Source organism: Globicephala melas, chromosome 17 (assembly GCF_963455315.2).
Source record: "Globicephala melas chromosome 17, mGloMel1.2, whole genome shotgun sequence".
Lineage (NCBI taxonomy): Eukaryota > Metazoa > Chordata > Mammalia > Artiodactyla > Delphinidae > Globicephala > Globicephala melas.
In genome coordinates, this window is record NC_083330.1 from 52,494,594 (window position 1) to 52,506,782 (window position 12,189).

General features: G+C 37.1%; 1 long non-coding RNA gene across 1 annotated transcript; it reads left to right on the forward strand.

Moving 5' to 3' along the window:
* Positions 1-1,050: 1,050 nt before the first annotated feature.
* LOC132593707 (uncharacterized) lies at positions 1,051-8,888 on the forward strand. The gene is made up of 3 exons (XR_009559487.1): positions 1,051-1,225; positions 1,373-1,550; positions 8,765-8,888. It is a non-coding gene; the product is annotated as an uncharacterized lncRNA (long non-coding RNA).
* Positions 8,889-12,189: the final 3,301 nt, after the last annotated feature.

Here is a 12,189-nt window from a genome sequence, read left to right on the forward strand (position 1 = left end):
ACATAAAATCTTTCCAAACTCATTTGTTTTTTTTTTAAGTTCTGGCCAAAAAGATAATACTTAGATTGGGAAGACTACAGATAACCTGAGAAAACAGCCTGAGTTTTGAAGATAGCGATATAAAATTTATTATCTAATTAGCAAAATAAAGACAAGATCATGAATCAGGCAATAGTAAAGAGGCTCAAAAATCTTTGTTTCCAGGCTCTGTGAGCTTTAGAATTTCTGTTCTGCCAAATCAATTTAATTAGACTGTCAAGAACAAATAATGTAGATAAGCCATCGAATATGCCATTTACACTTTTTCTCTCAGAATATAACCTATTCCAGTACTTTGAACCAAGGCACATCAAGATTCATCCTAGAAGAACTGAGAAGGTATCATTATGTTTGCTTCAAATTGTGTGTGTGTGTGTGTGTGTGTGTGTGTGTGTGTGTGTGTGTGCTCCACATGTGTGACTTACCTTGCTGCCAGCAAAAGGAACCAAAACATGAGCTATTTAACACCTCCTCCATGCTTCCTTTCCAAATTTTCCTTCTTCCTATATCTGCTATCTTGGTGAAAGATTCTGTCATCCATAGTGTAACCCAATTAGAAAGTCTGAATTATTTACTTCTTTTCAAGGACCTCTAAATAAACCCAGCTACTGGAACGTTTTCACCTTTTGGTTATAATGGAGTACTTTCCTATAGACTAGTTTCCCTGAAAACAGTATCTTTGAAACCTGGACAAAATATAACATCAACTGATAGAAGCATCAGAGAATAACCAAGGCAGCCAGCACTAAGGGACTAAGGTCCCAGAATAAGGGCTAGAACTTTGAGGTGAGCCTCACAGCTGCCTCCATTTTCCTCTTAGACACGTGCCTATTTTTGTTGCAGACAAAATAAGCTGAAAGTCTTAAATTCTGAAACTTGCTGCAGCTTAACTGGGCAAAGCAGCCAGGATTCAAAGTGTCAATAAAAAAGAGAGGGTGGAATTGGAGAAAAATAAAACTGACACTTCTTTTGCAATTTACCTTCTAGGTCAGCTTCTTAGCTACTCATGGACGAGCAAGAATCCAAGAAACAAAGTGGAAAGCAGTTGCTGACAAGCTACAGAGGTTCCATGTTAAAAAAGGTGTAAGTGCTCCAGATTTTCAGCTGATGTCTCTGAAGCCCTCTGAATGCAACCTACATAGCTATGAAGGCATCGCAATCAAGGAGGGATAGAGTTCTCTGCTTGGTAACAATATCTTAGCTCCTGTCATTCTCAAGTCAATTATTTCAATTTCCATTATCTTTGTGAGCCTCTAGAAGATTTATGATTGTCTCCATCTTTTTAAAACTTAGCCATAATTTTGTTTTTGTTGTTATTCTTTTGTGGAATCAGAAGAGCCACCGAAGGGGGTTTGGATCAAGATGGCTGAGTAAGAGGACATGGAGCTCACCTCCCCCTATGAATACATCAAAAATCCATCTCCATGTGGAACAATTTTCACTAAAAACTAACTGGAAACTGGCCGATGGACTCCTACACAATCATGGCTGCAAGATGCACATGTAACCAGGTAGCAAGGGAAGAAAAGTGGGTGGGTCAGCCCTCTGCCCCTGGGAGGGGATTCAGAAGAAAAGAGAAATTACACAGGGTGACATGCTCCCTGGGGAGTAAGCCATTCACAGATTGGACATCTCAGTCCTGGGTTCCTACTCGGGGGACACAAGCCCCATTGGCTGGTTAGAGAACTGCTGGGACTAATAGAAGGGCTGTGGGAAGCCTGGGCTCCACTCATGAGGAACATGCATGTGCAGGCTTGCCACTGAGGCAGGGTCGAGAGAGGTCTGCTCTAGCAGCTGCTGGGTTTTTCACAACTGCCTCACTGCACACCCCAGCCCAAGCTGAGTGAATGCTCTGGCCCCACTCACTCCACATCACAGCATGGCACAGGATCTGGGGTGGCCACAACCGGGGAAAAGACTTGACTAAGACACAGAGGTGGCCTGTACGGGGGCAGAGCCCAGGTGTTCCAGCGACAACTACTGTTGCAGCTTACTCAGGCATTGCCTCAGAAGAAGTCCAGATCTCTAACAGCAAGCCACTTCACCACAGCTCACCCCTCCCTACACACCAAGAGGCCGTGTGGGCCCTGCCTAACCTGTGAAGTGATTCCACAACAGGGTGGGAGCAGCAGAGTCTGTGGGCAGTGACTGGCTGTGAGGAACAAGGGGACTTGCACCATATGCTGTGTCTGAGCAGAGCTGTGGGCACCTGAATAGGCAGCACACTGGACCTCTGTCTGTAGTAGAGCAGAGTCAAGAGCCCACATGGACTCTTTGTTTCAGCACTGCTCTGCTGTGGGGCAAGGGTCCTGGTGTGGGGAGACGGAAAAACATACACAGGGAATAGAACCAGCTAGGGCTGGACCCTCAGGGCTTCTGCTCCAGCAACTTGGGATCAGACCCTGCCCCCAATAGGGAGGTGATGGCCACTGAGCAGAGGGGAAGTCCCACCTCACTCATGAACCCAACGCCAGCTCTAGTCCCTCCAGCCCCAGGTCCACCCCCTACCAAAGTGTGAGTCAGCACAACTTGAGGAAGACATGACTTGCATCCAGCTCTCCCACTGAAGGCACTGGGCACACAGTATGTATAGGGACACCCCCATATAAGATGACCCCTTCAAAACTGCAACAGGTAAGTGTTTCACCTAAATTCACAGAGGTGGATGAAGTTAAGCAAAAACAAAAAGGAAGGGGAACTACCCTCAGTTGAAAGAGCCAGAGAAAAACCCTGAAAAATGAATAACAAAACAGAAATAAAGAATTTACCAGAAAAAATTCAAAACATTGGTAATAAAAATATTAAACAAATAAAGAATTGATGTATACAGCAAACACATTAACAAAGACCCATTCAGAAATGAAGAATTCAATAGCTAAAATAAGTTTTAAAATTCACTAGAAGGAATGAAAAGCAGACTAAGTTATACAGAAGAATGAATAAGTGATCTGGAAGACAGAATAATGGAAATCACTCAATTGTAACAACAAAAAGAAAAACAAATTTTAATACATGAAAACAATTTAGGAGATCTCTAGGATAACATTATGCATGCCAATATTTGCATTATAGGGTCCTAGAAGAAGAGAGTGAGAAGGGGATCAAAAATGTATTTGAGGAAACTATGGTTGGAAACTTCTCAAACCTGAAGAAAGAAACAGATATCCAGGTATAGGACGCACAGAGGGTCCCAAATAAGATGAACCCAAACAGACACTTACCAAGGCATATCATAGTTAAAATGGCAAAAGTTAAAGATATAGAGAGAATTCTAAAGGCAGCAAGAGAAACATAAACTTGCCAAGACTGAATCAAGAAGAAACAGCCAATTTGAACAGACTGATCACTAGAAATGAAATTGAATTTTAATTAAAAAAAACTCCCAGCAAACAATAGTCTAGGACTGGACAGCTTCACAGGGGAATTCTACCAAACCTATAGAGAAGAACTAATACCTATACTTTTCAAACTATTCCCAAAATTGAAGAGGACAGAACCTTCTTATATTCATTCTATGAGGCCACCATTACCCTGATACCAAAACCAAAGCCACTACAGAAAAACAAAACAAAACAAAACAAAGCAAAACAAACTACAGGCAAATACACTTGATGAATATAGATGCAAAAACCCTCAACAAAATGTTAGCAAACCAAATGCAATAGCATGTACAGAGGATCAAACACCATGATCAAGTTGGATTTATTTCAGGGATACAAGGATAGTTCAACTTTCACAAATCAATCAATGTGATACAACATATTCACAAAAAGAAAGATAAAAATGACATAATCATCTCTGTAGAAGTAGAAACAGCACTTGACAAAACTCAACACCTACTCATGATAAAAACTCTCATCAAAGTGGGTACAGAGGGAACCTATCTCAGCATAATAAAGGTCATTTATGGAAAACCTGTAGCTAACATCATACTAAATGGTGAAAAGCTGAAAGCCTTTCCTCTAAATTCAGGAACAAGACAAGGATGCCCACTCTCATCACTTCTGCTTAACACAGTATTGGAAGTCCTAGCAATCAGACAAGAAAAGAAATTAAAGGCATCCAAATTGGAAGAGAAGAAGTTAAACAATCACTACTTGCAGATGACATGATACTTTATATAGAAAAATTATAAAGTCTTCACTCCAAGACTTACTAGAACTAACAAATGAATTCAACAAAGTGGCAGGATAAAAGATTAATGTACAGAAATCTGCTGCTTTCCTATACACTAATAATGAAATATCAGAAAAAGAAAGTTAAAAAAATTCCTTTTAAAATTGCATCAAAAAGAATAAAATACCTAGGAATTAACTTCACCAAGGAGGTGAAAAACCTATACTTAAAAACTATAAACCATTGATGAAGGAAATTGAAGATGATACAAAAAAAGGAAAAATCCCTTCCTCTTGGATTGGAAGAATTAATATTAAAATGTCCATACTACCCAAAGCAATCTACAGATTTAATGCAATCCCTATCAAAATAACCATGACATTTCTTACAGAACTAGAACAAATAATCCTAAAATTCGTATGGGACCACAAAAGACCCTGAAATGCCAAAGCAATCTTGAGAAAGAAGAACAGAGCTGGAGGTATCACCCTCCCAGACTTCAGATTATACTACAAAGTGACAGTAATCAGAACAGCATGGTACTGGTACAAAAACAGTCACATAGATCCATGGAACAGAATAGAGAGCCAGATGTAAACACACTCATCTAAGGTCAGGTAATCTACAACAAAGGAGGCAAGAATATAAATGGAAAAAAAGTCAGTCTCTTCAATAAGTGGTGCTGGGAAAATTGGGCAATTACATGTAAAAGAATGAGATTAGAACATTTCCTCACACCATATGCAAAAATAAACTCAAAATAGAATAAAGAGCTAAATGTAAGACCTGAAACCATAAAACTCCTAGAAAAGGACATAGGCAGAACACTCTTTGACATAAATCATAGCAGTATTTTTTTGGATCTGTCTCCTAAGGCAAAAGAAATAAAAGAAAAATAAATAAATGGACCTAATTAAACTTAAATGCTTTTGCTCAACAAAGGAAACCATCCGTAAGATGAAAGACAACTTACTGAATGGGAGAAAATATTTGCAAATGCTATGGTCAACAAGAGGTTAATATCCAAAATATATAAACAACCCATACAACCCAGTATCAAAAACAAAAACAAACAACCAAATCAAAAAATAGGCAGCAGGCCTGAATAGACATTTTTCCAAGGAAGACATACAGATGGCTAACAGGCACGTGAAAAGATGCTCAAAAATGCTACTTTTCAGAGAAATGAAAATCAAAATAACAATGAGATATCACCTCACACCTGTCAGAATGGCTGCCATCAAAAGTCTACAAATAACAAATGTTTTCGAGGATACGGAGAAAAGGGAACCCTTGAATGCTGTTGGTGGAAATGTACTTGGTGTAGCCACTATAGAAAACAGTATTGAGGTTCCTCAAAAAACTAAAAATAGAACTATCATATGACCCAGCAATCCCACTCCTGGAAAAAACAAAAACACTAATATGAAAATGCAGGCACCCCAATGTTCACAGCAGCACTATTGACAATAGCCGAGATATGGAAGCAACCAGAGTGTCCATCTACAGAGGAACAAATCAAGAAATTGTGGTATATGTATACACAATGTGTGTGTGTGTGTGTATACACACACACACACACACACACACACACACACACTGAAATATTACTCAGCCATAAAAAAGAGTGAAATTCAGCCATTTGCAGCAACATAGATGGACCTAGAGAATATTATGCTTAGTGAAATAAGTCTGACAGAGAGAGACAAATACTGTATGATATCACTTACCTGTGGAATCTAAAAAGTAATATAAATGAATGTATATAGCAAAACAGAAACCGACTCACAGATATAGAAAACAAACTAGAAGTAACTGTTGGGAGGAGGGAATAGGGGAGGAGTATGTTAGGGGTATGGGATTAAGAGATACAAACTATTATGTATAAAATCGATAAGCAACAAGAATATATTGTATAGCACAGGGAATTATAGCCATTATCTTGTAATAACTTTTAATGGAGTATAAACTGTAAAAATATTGAATCACTATACTGTACACCTGAAACTAAAATGATATTATACCAACTATACTTCAATAGAAATAAAAGCCACTGAAAAATGAATTGATACATAACATGGATGTAGGCCAGCCAAAGACCCTAAGTTAATTTGAGTAATTTTTAATTCTTTATTTAACCAAGATGGGACATAAGGTGGTGAAACTACCATTTGCATTTTTGATGAGAATCTGGCAACTTTATTCTCTGTGGTGGAGAAAACAAATACAGTCTTACTCGGAAGCTAAGCCTCTCCGATAATACACAGCTTCGACAATGTTATGAAGGCCGTGGAGAATTTAGGAACTGCAGAGTAGGGTGGTTGCCATTCTGAATGGACTAAAGTAAAGCAGTGATAAACTCAAATTCTTATATACGTGCAGTACACCCAGACTAAAAATCAGGTAATTTTACTGATTACACTTAAAGAATGTTATCTTTGAATCATAGCAGCAAGATACTAGAAAACCAAAGTCAATGTTGGGAGGAAGAAAATAAGCTAATTTTCAGCTTTATGGGGGATAATTTCACTTTGTCAGGTGGGAGCACTTTTGGAAGTATGAGCTGTAAATATGAATGCTGGGCAGCAATGTGGGTGGGCTAGAGTGAATCTTTGTAAGTTCTGACTTCTTAGCATTTATATATATTTTGTAATAGCACCTTGATTTCAGTTTGGGGAAATTACCCACCCCACAGTAGTGTGTAGTTTTGGTGGAAAGGTACTTCCTGTATGAAGTACAGGAAGATGAAGGAGACAGACCCTTCCTCTACTACTGCCAAGGAAAGGCTACATGACCTATGTTTGGCCAATCAGATACTCTCTGCTGGAACTTCAGCCCTTGAGTGAATGAAGAATGGATGGGAAAAAAAGATCTTTTATGGTTTCTTTTTGCTTAAACAAGTAAAAGTACAGTTGACCCTTGAACAATACGGATTTGAACTGTGCTGGTTCACTTATATGTGGATTTTTGCAATAAATACACAGTACCACATGGTCTGTGGTGGCTGAATCCATGGATGAAGAACCGCAGGTAGGGAGAGCCAACTGTTAAAGTTATACGTGGATTTTCCACTGCCAGGAGTCAGCACCCCTAACCTGTAGTTTTTACTGCTTGTGTCTAAGAACTCTAATCAATATCTGTATATTTCATGGAGTTGTGAGGATAATCATGTGAAATAATACACATAAAATTCCTAGCATAATACCTGACATAGAAAAAGTACTAATTAAATGTGTTATTAATTTTTATAATTAATAGAATAACAGATTTGACAATACAAATTTTCTTATGTTCAATAAAACATATATTTGCACATGAGCATTATCCTTAACCCCAGTTAGAGTTCCCAGGTATATTTACCTAGTTCAAGAAGTCTAGTTTAATTTAGTCTTGCAGGACCATTTTCATTGCCCAATAAACCCTTTAAAAATTAGCACTAGGCCGGAAAGATATGGGCCTAAAAGCCTGTAGGAATGTGAGAGAATACAACTTATCCTTACGTAACTAACAACTGTATGTCCTGATTGAACCATTCTCATTTAGTCAGACACTCTGCTGAAGTTAACACTTGTCTACATCTTTCCAGTCTGAAACTAAAGGGCAAATATGGTGGATTAGTTGCTTCCTTGTAAGCCACATGAACTCTGAGTCAATTGGAAACCATCTAGAGATAGTTTGGGTTGTCTTTTACTCATTAGTGTGTCTAATTTTTAGATATGTCTCAGCATGCCAGAAACAAGGTTGAGCAGTTCTGACTGATTATTTCCTGCTGTCCCTGGGAGAGAGAAACTCTCCAACATAGCGTTTAGTTTAGGATATTCTGGGAGCCAGTGGTTTAAAAATATTATGCCCACTTTGATTAAAGATAATTTTATAATTTTAAGAGTATTTTCAATGCATGTCATTTTTCTATCAATAAGATTATAATTTTCTAAAAAGTGGGAACCATCATTTATATTATTAGATGAAAACTAAACTTATTTTTCTGTCTTCCAAAGAATTTAGTTTTCCAAATGAAGCTAAAATTCCCAGTATCTTCTCTGGGCCCAGTCAAGTCTTTATTTTCTTTTAAAGGAGAGGGATTACACTACTGGAGAATAGAATGTAGGTAGAAGAAAAAAATGTGGGCTTAGCAAATAAATCATAGTGTCTCATCTGAACCATTTGGTACACCAATATGAGACATCTATATAAACCAATTCTTACAAGTAATATGTACAAAATACAGTCATGTGCCACGTGTTACTAAGAACAAAAGAAAGCAACTGGTTCTTTTTGGGAGGAGGTTTGAAGGAAAAGTCTTTCCAGAGAGTTAAGTTCTCAATTGCACCTTGAAAATTAGTCAGTGATTGCCTAGACAAGGGCATTTCCAAGTCTTGAAAACAGGATATTAAATGATATAAGGTCATAAAAGTGAATAGATTGTTTGGAAATTGAACTAGTCGAGTGTGGCTAAAGTGGTCAGGACTCAATGTTGGGACAGGGTGTAATGTGGGATAAAGATGGTGAAATAAGTTGAGAGGACTCTCAAAACATGAGAGAGAACTTAAGCTTGTTTTACAGGTAGAGTTGTACAACTGAAATTAGCACCATTCTCATTGTTTTACAGAAATGCACAATGAGACAGCCCTGCTTCAAAGATATTGAAAACCTATTCAAGAGGATTAAAGCAAGGAATGACACAATCCGATTTGTATCATAGAAAGATGACTGACAAGAAAATGGATAAGTGGGTAAGACAGTGCTATCTAATAAAAATAGAATGCAAGTCACACATGTTCTTTAAATTTTTTAAAGTAGAAATAAACAGATAAAATTAATTTTCATGTTGTATTTAATCCAATATGTCCCAAATGTTATGATTTTGATATGCAATCAATATAAACATTATTAATTGATATTTTATATTTTCCTCTCCGTATTGTGTCTTCAAAATCTGGTGTGTGTGTTTTGCACTCACAGCTACTTGAATTTGGACTAGCCATGAAATTTCAAGTGCTCAATGGCCACATGTGGTGAGTGGCTTCTGTACTGGATAGTAAAAAAATGATTAAATACTTGGAGATAAATTGATACAATTTTTTAATAGATGACTGATGGGGGTTAAAACTAGAGTAGTAGCAGTGAGAATGGTAAGAGGTCAACCAAGAGATATTTAGAAAATGGAATCAACAGAACATGGTAATAGATTGAGTATTGTGGGTGAAGAAGTGGAAAAAAATAAAATATCCGAGGTTTACTTTGGTTGACGGCTACAGAGGCTTAGGTTTAGCAGGAAAGATAATGACTTTGGTTTCGTATACCGACTTGAAGACAATTTAGATGTTTGCAAATAATATATGAATCTCAGGAGCTAAGATTTTAGAGCTATTGACATAAAAGTTGAAGTTAATCCATATGAACAAATTAAGTCATTCAGCAAAATAAAGAAGGAGAGCAAGGGTGGAACCCTCAGGAATACCAACGTATCTAATATTTGATGATATTCCACAAAGAGAAGAGCAAACAGACAAGACAAATAATTGAGATATAGAATGAGAAACAGAAGAGAAATTCCTTAAAGAAAGAAGAAATTTTGTAGAAGGAAACGGGGGATCAACAAAGTTCAATGAAGCAGAGTGAGAAATAAAAAGGGGACATAAAGTTTGGTAATTGTATCATTTTTCGTATTTTCAAAAATTACTTCCATACTTAACGATTTCCATAGAAAATTCAAGAACCAACATTACTGAGTCTCTAGGGTACCTGAAGTGATAAGCCAGATGCCCCAAATATTTTAACGAATTTAACCATCCCCAAAACTCAGAGAAGGTCTTGTCACTTTAATGGTGATACTTAGGGAGGTCAAGTGACCTGCAAATGTTGCTCACTACCTTTAAATGGTAGACTTGGGATGGAACCCAGTTCTGTCCTTAAAATCTTGTATTTTTCCTACAAGACACATGATGTTGCATTCCCCAAATTCCTCCTGAGTTTCAGTCTCACAACTGTTCTTCTCTGCTATTAAAATCTTTTATATCTTGTTATCTGAAGAAATTCTGAGCAAAAGAAGCTGGGGAAAATGAGATTGCTAGAGAATGGAACCCTTAATATGGAGCAGAGCATCAAAGGTTAAGGAAAATACATCTCTCTAGAATCAAGCATCAGGGCTACTTTTTCTCTGCTCCTACATTTGGAATGCAGTAGGCAAGGCTGCACTTTCTAGCTTTCTTGAGGTCACCATGGTCTGCCAGTGCTATTCTCTTGAATAATGTATGTTTGGCCCAGAAAGTGACCTTATCTGCTGGTTAGCATCTTTTATATTGAAAAGTCTACATCATTCAAGTCAAACTGAAGAGTTTTTCCATAAACATTTGCTTTTCATTTTTATTTATGATGACATTTTAAATTCATGCACCATAATGTGCAATTTTAATAATAAGAATTGTGGAAATATTATCAATACAAATCTATGTATCTGACATATTGTTTCAGTTTTTTTGAATTGCATCGAGTGATTTAGTCTTAAATTTTTCATAATGTGTGGTTAAATATTTAATGGGATATAAGACTTTGTTGTACCCGCCCAAGAAAGATCAGGGCTTCCTGGCAGCTAATGCCACATTTGGCATAGGTTTCAGATTTCAGGAAGTTGGAAGATGTTTCAATCAATTATTAGTTTAATTTGAAGGTGGCTCTTAGAGAGGATTTTGAGAAAGACAACCTAAACTGCGTTAACAAACGCAACCATATTTCTACTGGAAATTGCGTAATTATAGATTATATGGCTTTATGTTGCTGAAGAAAAGAAAGAGATTGTGGCATTCCACTGAAATCATGGAAAGATGTTATAAATTACATTTCCAGACACTGAAATCCAACCTTTTTTTTGTTTGTATCCTTCAATGCCACTCCCTCCTTAAAAGTGCCCCCTTATCTCTCCCCTTAGATGTGATTTTCTTCCTCTTCCTCTGAATGGTAAATAGTGAGAGAATTTTGTAATCCTATTATGGCATTTATCACATTCAGCCTTTTATTGGAAGAACTGGTGTTCTATTACTTATACATGCTTTGATAGATTAAATGATAGATTAAAATTCTTGAAAACTATAATCATCTTCTGTTTATTATGGGATGTGCTGTGGCACCTTGCTTCTGACTCACACACTCAAGTGGGTGCTTGATGAATGCTTTTGTTTATTTTTGAAACAAAGGTGTGAATTAGGGTTGTCTTTCTGGGGAAGTGAAGCAAGGTCAGTGAGTATTGAGAACTATAGCTCTCCTTACAGGCATTATTTGTATCCCAATTTCTTGTTTTGTTCCAGTTCCCACCATTTCCCCCGTTATGCTTCATTCTCTTGCAGAATCAAACCACATTTTGTCTGAAAACACCTTGTTTCTTTGCTTTTGCTTGTGTTGCTCCTGCTTCCTCTAATGCCTTGATGTGTGTGTGTGTGTGTGTGTGTACATGCATGTGTGTAGAAGTGGGAGGAAATGATAATATGAAGTAAAAAAGTTATCTTTTATAAATAATAAGAGCTAACAGTTATATAGTGCTGACTCTATTATTGATGCTGTTATAAGTGCTTTAAAATATGAACTTATTTGATTCTTACAACAATTTTCTGGCTGAGCTAATTTTTTAATTTCTTTTTTTTTTTTTTGATAAAAAGCCACAAAAGCAGAGAGGTCAATTAATTTGCCCAAAATCATACAACCTGAAGTGACAGTAGGCAAGGTAGCAACTACAACAGAGTCAAATCCTGGCAGAAGGCTCATGTCCACTTAAACTATGCCACTTCCCTGATAATAAGATGTACTGGCTAGGATGAACCATTTTGGCTCCATAAATGTCAAACAACATTTTGTCCATATTTTCTTTCTTTTTCAGACTTAGTCATCTTCAAAAGCAAAATCTTTTAAATTTTATAAACTTTTGACCAGGCTTGACAAAATATCTTAGCTTTCATTTCTGGCAGAAGAGTAAAACAAACAATGCATACATGTGTCAGTGAAAATTAACTGGTAAATGAACCTGGGATACATATTTTAAGG